Source organism: Schistocerca cancellata, chromosome 3, assembly GCF_023864275.1.
Source record: "Schistocerca cancellata isolate TAMUIC-IGC-003103 chromosome 3, iqSchCanc2.1, whole genome shotgun sequence".
NCBI lineage: Eukaryota > Metazoa > Arthropoda > Insecta > Orthoptera > Acrididae > Schistocerca > Schistocerca cancellata.
In genome coordinates, this window is record NC_064628.1 from 282,650,302 (window position 1) to 282,668,577 (window position 18,276).

At 39.3% G+C, this 18,276-nt stretch overlaps 1 protein-coding gene across 1 annotated transcript in view; it reads left to right on the forward strand.

The window, feature by feature from the left end:
* The window catches only part of LOC126174947 (UDP-glucosyltransferase 2-like), a 108,918-nt gene that overhangs the window by 89,300 nt on the left and 1,342 nt on the right, over positions 1–18,276 (forward strand). The window lies entirely within an intron of this gene.

Sequence of the window (18,276 nt, forward strand, 5' to 3'; positions counted from 1 at the left end):
CAGCGGATGTTTTCCAACAGGACAACGCTCACCCACATACCCCTGTTACAACCCAACATGCTCTGGAGTATGTGGACATGTTGCCTTAGCGTGCTCAATCACCAGATCTGTCTCCAATCGAGCACTTATGGAACTTCATCGGACGACAGCTCCAGCGTCATCCACAAACAGCGTTAACAGTCCCTGTGTTGACCGACTATGTACAATAGGCATCAAACCAAATGCCGAAAACTGACAACCGGCACCTGTACAACACAGTGAATGCACATCTGCATGCTTGCATTCAACATTCTGGCTTTTACACCGGTTATTAATGTACCAGCATTTTACATTTAAAATGGGGTACCTCGTTCTTACATTAACTTGCGATCTTGCAATACTAATTGCTTAAATATCTTAGCTAGACTAACGTATTTCCAAAATTTCATTACCCCACATAAATTTTTTGTGTTCCGATTTTTTCCGTTAGAATATACACACTAAAAAGAAGATTTGAAAATTAAAGTTACATTTGGTATTGGATATCTTGTTAGAACTGGAACACTAGTTTAATACGAAAAGAAAGCAGGAAATTAATTGGCTCTGGTCGTTTTCAGAAACAATCCGTGAATCGGCGATTTATTAAGAGGAAATCACAGAAAAATCAAATTAATTACATAGATACCGCGTGTACGATAATTAAGAGCAATAACAGACACAAGCAAAGTATGGTAATAGAAGCGAAAACTTTCTACTACACATGAGCCTGCAAGAGAGTCATATGCGAGGCAACTGCAAGTGTGTGGCTCCCAGCTGCCCTGACATCCGCATGAAGCATTGTCCTACCCTGGACAAATGTATTCGAAACGTCAACTATTCCTTTAACTACCTAGCTAATTGTGTTGAAATTGTACCGATCGTCAATAGACACAGGAATGTGGCACACACATGATGGGGTTGTCACAACTTGCTGGTCTAAGAGGACATCTAATGCGAAAATACTGTTCGAGATGCGCAAGTCAAGCAGGGCCTCTACAGTGGTTTCCAGGATCACCAGACCTCTGGAATATTCTGGTCGAGTTCATGTGAAAAGTGCAAACTACTCCCATTCATTGTTGTTGGTGTTGTGGTCTTCAGTCCGGAGACTGGTTTGATGCAGCTCTCCATGCTACTCCATCCTGTGCAAGCTTCTTAATCTCCCAGTACTTACTGCGACCTACATCCTTCTGAATCTGCTTAGTGTATTCATCTCTTGGTCTCCCTCTACGATTTTTACCCTCCACGCTGCCCTCCAATGCTAAATTTGTGATCCGTTGATGCTTCAAAACGTGTCCTACCAACCGGTCCCTTCTTTTTGTCAAGTTCTGCCACTAACTCCTCTTCTCCCCAATTCTATTCAATACCTCCTCATTAGTTATGTGATCTACCCATCTAATCTTCAGCATTCTTCTGTAGCACCACATTTTGAAAGCTTCTATTCTCTTCTTGTCCAAACTACTTATCATCCATGTTTCACTTCCATACATGGCTACACTCCATACGTATACTTTCAGAAACGACTTCCTGACACTTAAATCTATACTCGATGTTAACAAATTTCTCTTCTTCAGAAACGCTTTCCCTGCTATTGCCAGTCTACATTTTATATCCTCTGTACTTCGACGATCATCAGTTATTTTACTCCCTAAATAGCAAAACTCCTTTAGTACTTTAAGTGTCTCATTTCCTTGCCTTTTCTTAATCTTTCTTCTAAGATAAGTCGTAAGGTTAGTATTGCCTCACGTGTTCCAACATTTCTACGGAATCCAAACTGATCTTCCCCGTGGTCCGCTTCTATCAGTTTTACCATTCGTCTATAAAGAATTCGCGTTAGTATTTTGCAGCTGTGACTTATTAAACTGATAGTTCGGTAATTTTCACATCTGTCAACACCTGCTTTCTTTGGGATTGGAATTATTATATTCTTCTTGAAGTCTGAGGGTATTTCGCCTGTCTCATACATCTTGCTCACCAGATGGTAGAGTTTTGTCATGACTGCCTCTCCCAAGGCTGTCAGTAGTTCTAAAGGAATATTGTCTACTCCCGGGGCCTTGTTTAGACTCATTCATAAGGTAGTAGAATTCATAAGTAGAATTCATAAGGTAGTAGAATTAGTGCAGAGAATTTTACAGTCTTATCTGAAATAACGTGGAAACTTTGGAACTGTAACATGGAGTACTTTCATTGACAAGTACAAGTGTAAATTGTAATATGTACTGTGTTTAAAAGTATCACATAAAAAGGACGATAATCAACAAATAAATTATTGTACAAAAATGTTTAAACTACTATATAAATTCACCACCGTAGTAAGTGTTATTATTTTTGCTCTTTGTCCTTGTAAACTCCTAACACAGAATCTTTGCTTACTTTATTTTGTAAAAAGTGTAGTTTTTAATGCAAATACGACTCGAAAACCAGCATACAATAAATATGCACAATCGGTTACACAATGAATAACAGGTGACAATAAAAAGCTCTAAACTACTGCAAGCAATATGTCTACAGGATAAATGGACTGCTGGAAATCTGCGTTTCGCATTGAGTGTCTTGAGTTCTCCTGGAAATATGTTAATGTGGATCCTGAAAAATAATGCACATCATTACGAACAAAGGTTAAAGCAGTTCTATGTATTATTACGTTATACACCGTAATACTACACGCAACTGAGGAAGACAGGACTACAAAAGTAAAGAAGTGCTATGTACATTGAAATCATTCTTGCTGCCTAGTGTTGACTAAGTTAGTGTGGCGGTTCTTTCTGATTGATCCATGATTATTTACCATACACGAAGAGTGTGTTTACATTAATGGCACAGTTGAATTTTATGATTCATTAACAATGACCTACATGAATGTCACAAAGTGCCTCTGCATATCGTTATGATTGGTCTTTTTCTAGTCTAAGAACATATTTTGCGACTGAACAGATTTACCCAAAAATGTGATAGTGTAATTGTGCCAAATAAAGAAGCTTTCATGTTTCAGTGTCAGAGGTAGCACTAACTATTTCTAAATAAATGTAGTACTAGTCACTTTCTGCACAATATCCTGAAAGTAATACATTAAAAAAACTTCGCATCTAACTTGAATCCATTGAGCGACCTCTAAAAATCACAAAATTCTTTCGTGTTTTGCATTACCACTCTCTGTGATCCATTACGTACCTGATGTCGGTGATCATTCGATTCGAAGCTTGAGTTGATGTCATCAAGAGTAAGGCAGTAGTAGCCGACCGAGACAGACGCAACAACAGTGAAGTAACCGCTTTTTTGACATTTACGAGTTCCTAACTGTGTGCTTTAATAGTTTAGTTTCTTGAGTTTCTACGTGTAAATTTAATATCTAATAGCCACAGTTCTCGCGTTTTCCATTGCGTCGGAAAGTAAACCGATTTTGTGACATATTAAAAGTTCCTAATCAGGGGCAAATTAATTAGTTTCACCTGAGTGTTTCGGTAGTTAGATTTTTGAATATCAGCGTATTATTAGACATAGTTGATGCGTTTTCGTCAGGGTCTACAGTATAGGCGCTCAGCACGTGCCTATAGTCCATTTATCTGTGTAGTTTAGTTTTCCACGGCTTTTAGTATGGACAGGGACTGCGATTGTTGTGTGCGGATGTGAGCAGAGTTGGTGACACTTCACTCTCAGCTCCAGGCTGTGATGGCTTCGGTTACAAAGCTTGAGGCTGCAGTGGATGGGCACCATTGTTGTGGGCCAGCCATGGGGAACCAAGGGACGTCCAGCACGTCTGAGACCCCCGATCGGTCCTCAACCAGTTTCCAACCCAGTTACTGATCGCACTGTGGCTGATCCCTCACCTGTAGTCGAGTGGGAGGTCGCCCTGGGGTGAAGCAGGCGGCGAAAGACTTCCCATGCGGCCGCACTTAAGGCCTCCCCAGTTTGTCTGACAAACAGACTCCAGTTGCTGTCTGTGGCTGATACTGTCGCTAAGCCAGATGCTGTCAAGCACTATGGGACTTAACATCTCAGATCATCAGTCCCCTACAACTTAGAACTACTTAAACCTAACTAACCTAAGGACATCACACACATCCATGCCCGAGGCAGGATTCGAACCTGCGACTGCAGCGGTCGCGCGGTTCCAGACTGACGCGCCTAGAACCGCTCGGCCACACTGGCCGGCCCAGATGCTGTCGCCTGTCCTGTTTCAGAGGAAATCACTCAGCCTGCAAGATCTGGGCAATCGCAGAGGGTGGGATTATTGGTCGTTGGGAGCTCCAACGTTAGGCACGTTATGGGGCCCCTTAGGGACTTGGCTGACAAGAAGGGTAAGAAAACCAATGTGCACTCCATGTGCATATCGGGTGCAGTCATTCCAGATGTGGAAAGAGTCCTCCCGGACGTCATGAAGAGCACAGGGTGCAGCCAACTGCAGGTGGTTGCTCACGTCAGTACCAACAATGTGGTCGCTTTGGATCAGAAGATATTCTCTCTGGTTTCTAGCAGCTAACACAAGTGGTAAAGGCTGCCAGTCTTGCTTGCAAGAGGAAAGTAGAGCTGGCCATTTGCAGCATAGTCGACAGGACAGACTGCGGGTACAGAGCAGAGCGGAGGGCCTGAATCAGGGACTCAGACGGTTCTGTGACCGTATAGGCTGCAGATTCCTCGACTTGCTCCAAAGGGTGGCTGGGTATGGGGTTCAACTGAATAGGTCAGGTGTCCACTATACGCAGGAGGCGGCTACACGGGTAGCAGGGCCTATGTGGCGTGGACTGGGCGGTTTTTTAGGTTAGAGGATCTCGGGAAAGCACAAGAAGGGCTTCAGTCACAAAGGGCGCTGGCTGAACATAGGAAGAACGTAGATACAGGAACCTTTGGTATGACAGTTGTAAATTGTCGTAGCTGTGTTGGGAAAGTACCAGAGCTCCAATCGCTAATAGAAAGCACTGATGTTCAAATCGTTATAGGCAATGAAAGCTCGCTAAAGCCGGATATAAACTCAGCCGAAATTTTTGCGAAGAACCTAACGGTGTTCCGAAAGGATAGGCTAAACACGGTTGGCGGTGACGTGTTTGTTGCTGTCAGAAGTACTTTAACTTGTCGCGAAATTGAAGTAGATACTTCCTGTGAGTTAGCATGGGCAGAGGTCATTGTAGGCAACCGGAATAAAATAATAATTGGATCCTTTTCCCGACCTCCCAATTCGGATGATACAGTTGCTGAAAGGTTCAAAGAAAACTTGAGTTTGATTTCAAACACGTACCCGACTCATACGATAATAGTTGGTGGTGACTTTAATTTACCCTAGATATGTTGGCGAAAATACATGTTGAATTTCGAAATTGTGCTATACGCAGTCTCTGAAACTTATTTCGAGCAGTTAGTTCATTAGCCCACACGAATAGTAAACGGTTGTGAAAACACACTTGACCTCTTAGCAACAAATAATCCTGAGTTAATAACGAACATCAAAACCGATTCAGGGATTAGTGAACACAGAGTTGTCGTAGCGAGACTGAATATTGTAATCCCCAAATGCTCGAAAAATAAGCGAAAAATATACGTATTCCAAAAAGCAGATAAAAATTCACTTGACGCCTTCCTAAGAGGCAATCTCCACTCATCCAAAATTAATAACACAAGTGTAGACCAGATGTGGCGTAGATTCAAAGAAATAGTATCGGCAGCAACTGAGAGTTTTTCAAAATAAATTAACAAACGACGAAGCTGATCCTCCTTGGTACACAAAACAGGTTAGAACACTGTTGCAGAAACAACGAAACAAACATACCAAATTTAACCAGACGCAAAATCTCCAAGATTGGTGATCTTTTACAGAAGCTTGAAATTTAGGGCGGACTTCAATGCGAGATGCTTATGAAAGTTTCCAAAACGAAACTTTGTCTCTAAACTTGGTAGAAAATCCAAAGAGATTCTGGTCGTATGTGAAGTATGTTAGCGGCAAGAAACAATCAATACCTTCTCTGCGCGATAGCAATGGAGATACTATCGAAGACTGTGTTGCCAAAGCGGAGATACTAAACACAGCCTTCCGAAATGCCTTCACAAAAGAAGACGAAGTAAATATTCCAGAATTCGAATCGAGAACAGCTGCCACCATGGGTAACGTAGAAATAAATATCCTCAGAGTAGTGAAGAAACTTTTAATAAAAGCAAGTATTCTGGTCCAGCCTCTATACCAATTAGATTCCTTTCGGAGTATGCTGATGCATTAGCTCCATACGTAACAATCATATATAACCGTTCGCTCGACGAAAGATCCGCACACAAAGACTGGAAAGTTGCACAGGTCACACTAATATTCAAGAAAGTTAGTAGGAGTAATCAATTAAATTACAGGCCCACATAGTTAACGTCGATATGCAACAAGATTTTGGAACATATTGAAACGTCCCCTTAGAACAATTTATACACGACTGTGCTTAAACTGACATACAATATTATTTAGCGCAACGCAATCTGACTCAAAAATCCCTACAAAAGAATGGCCCTGACTAACATTAAACTATACCTTTCACAAATAACTTACCTCACAAAAATCTTCGTTACTGGAACTACTGCAATACAGCGAGCGCCACTACTGCCAGCTAAATAAAAGATTCAAACTACGGAAGGCACTAACTACTGATAGGGATAGTTAGCAAATGAAAGATATTAATAGAGAACAAACAATGTATTTACCTTAATATCAACACAAGTCATAATATATGTAATTTCAAAACTCTGCCATCTCTCTCCTCACATCCACCACTGCTGGCGGCTCACCTCTAACTGCGCAACGCTACGCGCTGTTCACATCCAGCTGCCGCTGCCCAACACTACAATGGCAGACAACAATGCAAACTAGCCACAGACTGCACACAGCACAGCCAGTGATTTTCGTACAGAGCGCTACGTAACGTTGCCAATAAGAAAACATAAACAGCCTACTTACATATCCCCCATGCTCCCCACAAAAAATTTTACATAATATTTTTGGGCAGTGGCCAATAACGATTTGAAAAAATTTTTCATAACTACAATAACAAAGATATCAAATGCACACACTTATTTATACAATGTTGGTCAAAAGCTAAAATTTTCTCACAGTCCATAAAGACAGTCCTGATCATTCATCACAGTAAAACTGCCGTTTCTTTTATCAAAGTCTGAGCAGTAAAAGACAATGCACATGGAAGTAGTGGATGTCCATGCAGTCTTGAAGAAGTAGTGTTGTCCTTCCAACAGAAAGACAGTGCTGACTCTTGACATGCTGACAGGTAATGGGCCACAACAGAGCAAACCCACAGCAGAGTCAGTCGAAGTTGATGAATATTGGTAGGTAGGTCATCACAGAGTAGACCCACTGTAGTCCTGGTAGAGATTGTGGTATTGGTGGGCCACCAGAGGTGCAGACCCACTGCAGTCCTTGTAGAAATAATGGTATTGGTGAGTCATCAAAGATGCAGACCCACTGCAGTCCTTGTAGAGATGGCCAGCAGCCATCTGTTGTGACTGTGTGGGTGCACAATCACCATTGAAGAGGCTTGCAGTTAATATAGCAAGTCCATAACCACCACTTGTGCACTCACAAAGTTTTTGGAATTGTCCTTAAAACCAGCAATGCTGTTATCCAGTCCCTTGCTGAATTATTAACACGTGCAAACACTAACAGTCCCTACTTCTCACATATTGTCCACATACTATGACCAACAGAAACGTGTGCAGTGAAATGGAACTTACAAGTTACTTAATTTGATTAACTGGTGTCAATTACAATATTATAACATGAGAATACAATTACAAAGGCACAAAATACATCATTAAAGAACATAATAATTCAGATAACATTTGTAGTACAGGCTTTACAAAAGAATCGAAATAACATGTACATCAGTGTTACAGGAATTATTACATGAGTACATACATAAAAGATCAGAATAACTGTCGAAACATCAACATTACACATGAGCATTAAAACAGAATAGAATAAATAATGTCTAAGCATATTTACAAGGTAAATAACATATTATTAATGCCAATTATATTTGAGGATAACAGTATTCCTCATCATAGTGGATGTAGCTTATGATTAGAAGAAAAAAAATTCTATGAAACTACACAGAGACAAGAAGAAAACAAATACACAAGGGTACACAAACACATAGTGGGATAACACAAAAGGAAAGGACAGGGTTTGTTTTCAGTGTAACATTTGGTACTGCAGTCCACCCCAAAACTTCATTCCATATAGCTTTCCTCTTATTTCATCCTTTGTTTCCACCAAAAAAATTCTATCTAAGCGTGCTTTCTGTATTTATATGTTCACACATTTCTTACCTCATCATGTATTTCCAACAAAATCCTACCTAAACCTGTTTTCTGTACTTTTTTTCGTATAACTTCTCAATGCATTTCTTCCAATTCATCGCAACTCATTCTCTTATATAGTCTACCCCCTCTTAAGCTAACTTAAATCTACTGAGCTCAGATGCTAAACTAAGGGACGAGGCAATGCAGCAGCACAAAACAATTAACGCAAACAGCAATGACAAAAAAAAATGGAAAATCGCAAAGCAAGCTACAGTAAATCTAAATTAGCAAGCAATGCAACATTACAAATAATATGAGGCAAAGTGCAGCAACAATAAAAATAAATCAATAGTAAAACTAGCTTAACAGAGTAATACAAAGTGAAATTTAGTAGCACTATGCCTGGCAAACAGCAGCAGAAATAACTTATATCTAAACATGACATAGCTCAAGCAGAAAAAATAGTACACTAAAGACAACAATGTAGATAAGGGAAATGTATATTCACATCTTAATGTCTATGTAATTAAAGTGGTGCACCACAAAAACTAATTCTACAAAAGAAATTACCAAGTACTTGAAAAGAAAATTATGTATGCAAGTCCTGTGAAGGGAAATGTCTTTTTGTGCTCCTTCGTTTTTTTTTAAAGTTATTGTTTACTGGATCTGTAGGCATAAAATATCTATATTAGTACATTCATCAAATTTTATTTTAAACAATGCTGCAGTGCAGATAGAAACCAGATATTAAAGAAAATAACAGACATAAAAATATTTCTCATCATTTCATTAGGCATTGCTGTAAATATCATAAATTAAGAGCTCCACAGTGTAATCATATGTTTTCAATTTCGACCATGTCGTTTTTGCGATACTTTCTACATAGGAACGTCAATAGCGAGGATAATGGCCTCTTTTTTTCTCCACCTAATGGCTTTCTTTTGTCAGATGACTACCTCTCAGCTGGGCACCCAAAACGCATTACGTCAAGGCCACTTACCTTTCTTACGGAAATATTTACGACAGCAGTTTCTGCTACAGTGACAGTCTCATATAAAAATATTTCACAGATCAAGAATTTGCGTTACAAATCTGTAGAAACCAAATCCTATTGATATAACAGTGTCCAAAAAATTTTCGCTGGCATTGTGATACATTCACGCATTTACATACATTTCATAACTCATAAAGTACGATTCTTGGTTTCCAACAACCTTTTTCACAAGCTAGAGTCCCTAAACACTACTCATTATTCCTTACCTTATTACATATATACATATTCGTCGACACTTCTTCAATATTTCCTCACAACAGATATGTAGCATAATCAAATAATTCATATAGCATCAGCTTATTGATCATAAACATACCGCAACAGCATAATACACATAGTCATCGTAATAATAACATCATAACACCTCAGTCAACTCTCAAAATCGTCATAGCTTCCTCCAATAATTTCAAAACCTAAAAAAAATTCTCTGCTCATGTCAAAAGTGTCATCTGCCTCAAACGTACTTTAAAAATCGTGATCCCATAGAAAATACATCATTCAAAGCTCTCATAGTATCACAATGGTTCTGAAAAAATATGAACAGTTCACAAAGTACAGACAAAATACAATTTCATAAGTGTGAAGTTACCCAACTGTGTAATTGCGTAAACATCTGTCACTGACATAGTAAAAAAGTTTGTCTCTCTCAGTTAAATGATCAGATAGCTGTGTAATTTATGTATTAGAGAAATATGGTACCGATGTGTAAAGTTGTATAAGCAAATACCATATTAGCTAGGGCTCCTTGTGCTTGCTAAACACATGGTACACAAAGTAGGCGTGTACCCCCCTGAGGATTATTGCACTTATACCCTCAGGTGTTACAGATTACAGCAATGGAATGAAATGTATCACGGAAAACTTCCTTTGTAATTCAAAAATCTTTAAAAATAAATGTTTTAAGTACAAAATTAATCACTCAAATACGTGTCCTGTAGCGCTAAAAGTGCGTCTTGCTGTAAGATAATCTCTGTGGAAGTGTCGTAGTTATTGTCCTCCGAAAGCTAAGTTCTGCAGAAGTCAATGTACTTACCTCATGATACACAAAAGTGAAATGCTTTGCGTGTAGATAACTTAGTTATTACGCTTATTGCCGTGATGAGGTTCAAAATGGTTCAAATGGCTCTGAGCACTATGGGACTCAACTGCTGAGGTCATTAGTCCCCTAGAACTTAGAACTAGTTAAACCTAACTAACCTAAGGACATCACAAACATCCATGCCCGACGCAGGATTCGAACCTGCGACCGTAGCGGTCTTGCGGTTCCAGACTGCAGCGCCTTTAACCGCATGGCCACTTCGGCCGGCGCCGTGATGAGGAAAGTACTGTGCTGTAACGTATTGTTGTCCTACGGAAAAGGCTGTCTCCTTGTAGCCATACCACAAAAGTCACCACTAAAACATGTCTCACTTTATAGAAGAATTCAGAAAAAACTGTGCAGATATAAAACAGATACACCGCAAAAGCAACATTGTAAACATGTCACGCATTAGCAGCGTCGTGATAAAACCGTGTAGCTGTCACATAAACTAACCACTGTGGCATCTGGCATTTCACAGAAAGCACCTCAAATCCAGAATCCACTCTCAAGCAAACCAAAATGTTGCATGAAAATCTCATTAGCAGTGCTGGTATATGTTCTAAGTATGTAAGCCGTATATTCGTTACGTAATCGTGCAAATAACAAGGAGGAATGTATAAATAACAACACTGTGTCGTCTGTTCGCAATAACAATGCATTCGCAATTACTTGTCTAAGTTACCTATGTTCTTGACTGGATAGTTAGTTAGCTTTAAAACATAGTTACATGTTAACAGTTTGTAAGTGTGACAAAGAGTACTAGTAACGTGAAGTGAAAAATTTTATGGCAAAGACAAAGTTAAAAACCAGATTATCTTTCAATAAACGGTTTTACATGTGAAATGTGGTGTAAACCTTTACTCTTCCTAGTACGCAGAGTTTCAACTTCAACGCAATTTTCATGTGGTATACGTCGGATTCTGTAAGGTCCATTGTAAACTAGAAAGAATTTGTGACTCAAGTGTTTCTTCTTATGTGACAATGAATGAGCTTTAATGAGAACTTTCTGACCAATATATAATTTCTTTGCATTTGCTTTACCGTGTAGTTTTCTCCTTTTGTCTGCTGCAGATTTTATATTTTTAAGAGCCAAATCAATTATGTCTTTGTGTCGAAGTTTACGTGTATTTGGGAAAGGTACAAGCTCTCTGATTCTGTTCGGTGGTTCTTCATTCTTTAGTACAAGAGTAGGTGGTAAAGCAGTGGAATCATGAGGCATTTCATTCAGCACATTTTGAAATAAGTGTAAATATCTGTCCCAATTCTGATGCTTTCTGTGACAATAAAGTCTGCAAAGCTTATTGATTTCTTTCATAATCCTTTCAGACGGGTTACAATGTGGTGAATACAATGAAATAAAAACAGGTTTGATTTTATGATTCCGAAGCATGCGTGACCAAACAGCAGATCTGAATTGTGGTCCGTTATCTGAAATGACTTTACTAACGTGTCCAACTTCACGTAAGAAATTTTTAACAAAGGCGTTGGATACAGACCGTCCAGTGGCTTTACGTAACGGAGTGAAAGAAACAAATTTTGAAGTAAGTTCAACAGCGACTAGAACGTACGAAAATCCATTCGATGTTCTGACAAGGGGTCCCAAGAGATCAACAGCAGGAAATTATTTTAATTTAGAAGGGATAATTGGAAACAACGGAGCACGATGTGAGATAGTAGACGGTTTCGCCTTTTGACAAAGTTTACAAATAGACAAGACTCTTCGAATTCGCTTTTCCATATTGTTAAAATAACAAGTCGTTCGAAGAATATGATAACATTTTCGTGGGCCAAAATGTGCATAGCTGAAATGAATGTACCAAATGAGCTTATTAACAAAATCGTCTGGAATGCAAAGTACCCATAGCTTGTCATCAACAGTGCAGCGTTTGAAGAGTATGTTGTTTCTAACCAGGTAATAATGCCGAATCTGAGTGTGTGTCTTTTCATGCCATTTACTTTTGATGTCTTTCCAAATCGGATCTTTATCTTGTTCATGAGCAATGTCCTTTAAAGATGTGGTGATGAAGTTTTCAAAGGCGACTTTCTGAATGTAAAGAATACTGAATTTTTTCTCGAGGTTGCCTTCTGTGTTACTTTTCTCAAGCCCAGCCGGTGCGCGTGACAGCGCGTCCGCAACAATGTTCTCCTTGCCGGGAATGTAGACTATTGTGAAGCGGAATTCTTGCAGAAACAATGCCCAACGTTTTAAACTATCATGATTTAATTTTGAAGACATAAGAAATTGTAATGCACGATGATCACTGTATACTTTTACGTGCTTACCAGAAAGAAAGAAACGGAATTTGTTAAATGCCCAAACGATAGCTAAAGCTTCTAATTCAGTAACGGAATAATTTTTTTCAGATTTTGTTAGCACTCGGCTAGCAAAAGCAATGGTTTTCTGAATGGTAGTGTCATTTTCTGTGGCTTCTTGAAATAAATGGGCAGCAAGACCGACTTTAGAAGAATCCGTGCTAAGGCAGAAATCCTGTGACAGATCTGGATGAGCTAGTATTGGCGCGTGTAGTAACGCTTCTTTCAAAGAATTGAATTCCAACTGTGCTTGTTCGTCCCAGTTCCAAATAGTATTTTTTCCAGTGAGAGAACAAAGTTTTGGTGTAACAAGAATTTGCATATTCAGAAAACGACGGTGAAAATTTACGAGACCTAGAAAACTGCGGACTTGTTTTTTTGTGGATGGAACTGGAATGGCTCTGATTGCTTCTAACTTTTCAGGATCCGGCTGAATGCCTTCAGAAGAAATAATATGTCCCAAAAACTTCACCTTTGACCTACCGAATTCAGACTTTTCCAAGTTAACTGTAATTCCAGATTGTGCAAAAATACGTAACACGCTGTTGAGGATGCGATTGTGTTGTTCCCATGAGGCTTCTGCTATCAGAATATCGTCTACATATAAGGCGATGTGACGTTTTAGAACTCAGGTAATATGGAATTTAGCCCACGAATGAATGCTGCCGAAGAAATGTTCGAACCAAAAGGAAGTTTCCGAAACTGATAACAAACGCCGAAACAAAGGAAAGCTGTGTATTTTCTACATTCTGGATTCAGTTCGATCTGATAAAAGCTGGATCTGAGATCAATGGAAGACAACACTTTTACACCATTAAAATTTTGAAGAAGTTCTTCCATCGTCTGCGGCCTGTCTGTTTCAGGAATGATGATAGTATTGATTTGTCTCGAATCTAAAACAAGCCTGATCGATCCATTCTTCTTCTCAACAACATGTAATTGGTTGTTGTATGAGCTTACTGCAGGCTCAATAATGCCCTCATTAAGCATAGATTGTATTTCTGTTCTAACACGGTCCCTATAATGTGCTGGAATTACGTATGGTCTAACACAAAATTTAGTATGCTCACGAACACGAAATTGGTATTGAAATCCCTTGATTGTTCCTGTTTTGCGAGTAAAAACTGTGGAATGTGCTTGTAAAATCTCAAAAAGGTCCTGCCTATCAGTGTCATTACAATTCTCCATTGTTTGAATTTTATTCTGAATTAACTCATTAATTTCAAACATGCCATCGATATCATCCCTGTCAGTACCTGCAGAGTGATTGTTAGTGTCTAGTTCCGTAGAAATTTCCGAACTGTTGTCTAACAGAAGGTAAAGCCGATTAATTTCCTCATCATGGTTTGAGAGCCAGTCTTCAAATTTCAAAGCTATTGACTTACCTTCTTTCTCTAAACTTATTTCAGCATCATGAAAGCTTAAGATTGCTTTGTATTCATTCAAAAAGTCTACTCCCAGTATAATTTCCGTCGACAATAATGGAACAATAAGAAAGTTCATAGAGAAGCTGTGGCTTTGACAAAAGAATTCTAAGTTTGTTTGTTGGCGTACATCTACACTTTTTCCAAAGATTGCACCTTGTAATTTAATCTTACGTAACGGAAGTGTGGGGCAATCGTTCAATTTGTTGCACTTGCTAAAAGCTGTTTCACTAATTACTGAAATGGGACTGCCAGAGTCAAGTACTGCCGTAAATTTTACGTCATTTACTGTAATGTGAATCACAGGATATGCAATGTTGTTATGTGTTACGTCATGTTCCTGGAGTAAGATGTCCCTAATGTCTTCCATTTTTACGTAATTACTAGCTATGGCAGCTGCATTGTCAGTTTCATAAGTACGTTTTGTGGCTGCCAGCGGTGTGAGTCATTGCCTATTGTCTCTTTGTTGGCGCGCGTCGTTATTGGGATTTGGAGAGCTAACTTCTACTAATTCACGTTGCCCAGAGGGCCCAGCCCTGTTTAAACCCCGCCAGTTCTGATACAATTCAGGTCTGTCGTTACGATCATATCGTCTGTCGTCATGTCAGTAGATTCCATAGTTTCTTTCTTGTCGGTCACGTGGTGGAGAATTTCTCCCTGAGTCGTAACTGCACGCTGGACTGTTGTGTTTAAAGTTATTCTGTCTCCCTTGATAATAATTATTTTGGTTCCCATATTGTCTGTTTCTCTGATTGTCTCTGTGATAGTCATTACCGCGGAGAGGTGATCTTTCCCTGTAATTATTACTACTCTGCCAACGGTTGTCATACGGGTGGTGTCTGTTTTGGTCACGATTTACGTTATAAGAAGAGCCTTGTCGTGTATTATTTCTGTCATCACGGAATTGTGACGGATCTGATCTGTAGTGATTGTTTTCCTGTTTTCGCATCCCGCGACTGTCTGTGTCAATTTCTAATTCTTGTAAGAGTCCCTGAAAAGCTTCAATGTCGTCTTTGCAACGTCCTGCCAAAATAATATGCCGTAAATGTTCAGGTAGTTTGATTAAGCAAATGCGGATGAGTTCTGAGGGGCTGTATGGGTTTGAAAGATACTGATTCTTATGCAACATGTCTTCAAAAGACTTCATAAGACTGGAAAATTCAGATTGTTCGAAACGTTTCATCATTATGATGCTATGTTTTACTCGGTCTTGTGTAGCTTGAGACCAATACGCTGAGAGGAAGGCATGATAAAATTCTCCTTAACTGTGACAATCGTGAATGACCGATCGCATTCTTACAGCTGGTTCATTCTCCAAGTAGCCACACATAAATTCTAATCTGTGCTCCAATGACCAGTTGGGAGGAAAACAATGAGAGAATTGATGGAGCCACGCTTGTGGACGAATGTCGTTGGCAGTGTTCTTAAACGTTTTGAATTTACGTGTAGTAATGAACAGCTTATAATCAAAATCATCATGTCGGCGAGTCGCATGTCGGTCATTGTTACGTCGTTTCGGCGGTTCCATCTCAAAGTTCGGTGTACCTTGCCAATTTCTTTCATAATTTCCGAAGTGCCCTGTGTTATTAATTTGTGGCTGTTCCGTATTTCTATGTCCCTCTTCCCGTATTGGAGCGCGAGTGTCCTCTGAAATACGTAATTCTTGTATTACCTGTGTCAGCTGATCTTGTACTTCCCGGATTTCTCTTTGATGTTGCGTATCAATTTGATTCAGATTTTGTTTCAGTTTCCTAATTTGTTTGCTCTCTTCTGTGTCATTAAAGACTACCGGTTTTGCGTCATTCAGATTATCATCTACCTTCGTAGATAAATTATTTAGCTGATCCGAAAGTTCAACTACTTTCTCTGATAATGAACTAATTTCCTCCATGTGTCTTTCTACTGTGTCCTTTAAGTTTTCCTGAGTTTTTGCAAGTTGCGTAACCGAATCGGTACATGCAACTGAGTCAATTTTAGCCCACAAGGTCTCATGATTTTCATGAACAATAGTTTGATGTTCTTTTATGGCTGCTTCATGATTCTGTAATGCATTTTCATGACGCGAAAAAATAGGTTGAAAATGCTCACAAATTTGTGTTTTTACCTCATTACACACTTTCTGACATTTCGATTCAATGTTATGTAACTCAGCAGTTAAATCTTCACGTGTTTGTTCGAGAGTTTGTTCCAATGAGTCTAACTTTTGAAGCTTTTGCTGTGTTTGTCTCTGATTTTGTTCCATTGTGTGTAACTGTTGCTGTGTTTGTCTCTGGTGTTGTTCCATTGTGTCTAACTTTTGAAGATTTTGTTCCATTGTGTCTAACTTTTGAAGCTTTTGCTGTGTTTGTCTCTGATTTTGTTCCATTGTGTCTAATTAGAAGATTCTGTCCCATTGTGTCTAACTTTTGAAGATTTTGTCCCATTTGTCTCTGATTTTGTTCCATTTGTTACATTAATTGCAATAATAATGTATTAGTGTCTGGAATCTGTTTCTCTATGCTTTTTGGCAGTGCATTTTCACCGGCAACATTCACATTTTGACAAGCAGAAAATGTGTCTTGACTCATTTGAGAAAACGGTGAGGACGCAAAACCTGAATCTACAGTATTTGCAAAATTGTGTCCTATCATTTCGGATTCCTGAGGCAAGCTGTTGCCGACCGATCGATCGATAACGCTTCCCTGTTCACTACCTGTTTGACTGTCTACACCATTATTTGCCGCCCGCTCCATCTCCCTATGCACAATTACCAAATTACTACCTCGAATGTCTGTTAATTCACTACCCAGTGGTGCTGATAAGCTACGCTCGTCGTCACTATTATTTCTCAGTTTACTTTGAAGCCTAGTGTTACGTTTTTCACACGCCATTATTGTCACAATATTTCACACGATAACACAGAAAAGCACAATTTGAAGAGCAAAAATAAGAGAACACATTAATATAGTACTGAAAATAATATCTAGTTAATTGCAGCTGCGAAATACTTGGTGCAAATCTACATGCATGCCACAACTGTTTTACTGTACAACAATGAAAGGCTGCAACTACAAAGGAGATTCTCTTTACAATTACGCGCTAGCAATAAACAAAATCTACACTAATTACACAAACTACAAGAAAAAATCAGAAGATTCCTGTGAGATATCCTTGGCTAAGGGTCGACATATGAAACGTCCCCTTAGAACAATTTATACACGACTGTGCTTAAACTGACATACAATATTATTTAGCGCAACGCAATCTGACTCAAAAATCCCTACAAAAGAATGGCCCTGACTAACATTAAACTATACCTTTCACAAATAACTTACCTCACAAAAATCTTCGTTACTGGAACTACTGCAATACAGCGAGCGCCACTACTGCCAGCTAAATAAAAGATTCAAACTACGGAAGGCACTAACTACTGATAGGGATAGTTAGCAAATGAAAGATATTAATAGAGAACAAACAGTGTATTTACCTTAATATCAACACAAGTCATAATATATGTAATTTCAAAACTCTGCCATCTCTCTCCTCACATCCACCACTGCTGGCGGCTCACCTCTAACTGCGCAACGCTACGCGCTGTTCACATCCAGCTGCCGCTGCCCAACACTACAATGGCAGACAACAATGCAAACTAGCCACAGACTGCACACAGCACAGCCAGTGATTTTCGTACAGAGCGCTACGTAACGTTGCCAATAAGAAAACATAAGCAGCCTACTTACAATATATTGTGTTCGAACATTATGGATTACCTCGAAGGAATCGGTCTATTGACACACAGTCACCGTGGGTTTACGAAACATCGTTACTGTGAAACACAACTAGCACTTTATTCACATGAAGTGTTGAGTGCTATTGACAAGAGATTTCAGATCGATTCCGTATTCCTGGATTTCCGGAAGGCTTTTGACACGGTACCACACAAGCGGCTCATAGTGAAATTGCGTGTTTATGCAATATCGTCTCAGTTTTGTGACTGAATTTGTGATTTCCTGTCAGAGAGGTCACAGTTCGTAGTAACTGACGGAAAGTCATCGAGCAAACAGAAGTGATTTCTGGCGTTTCCCAAGGTAGTGTTACAGGTCCTTTGCTGTTCCTTATCTATATAA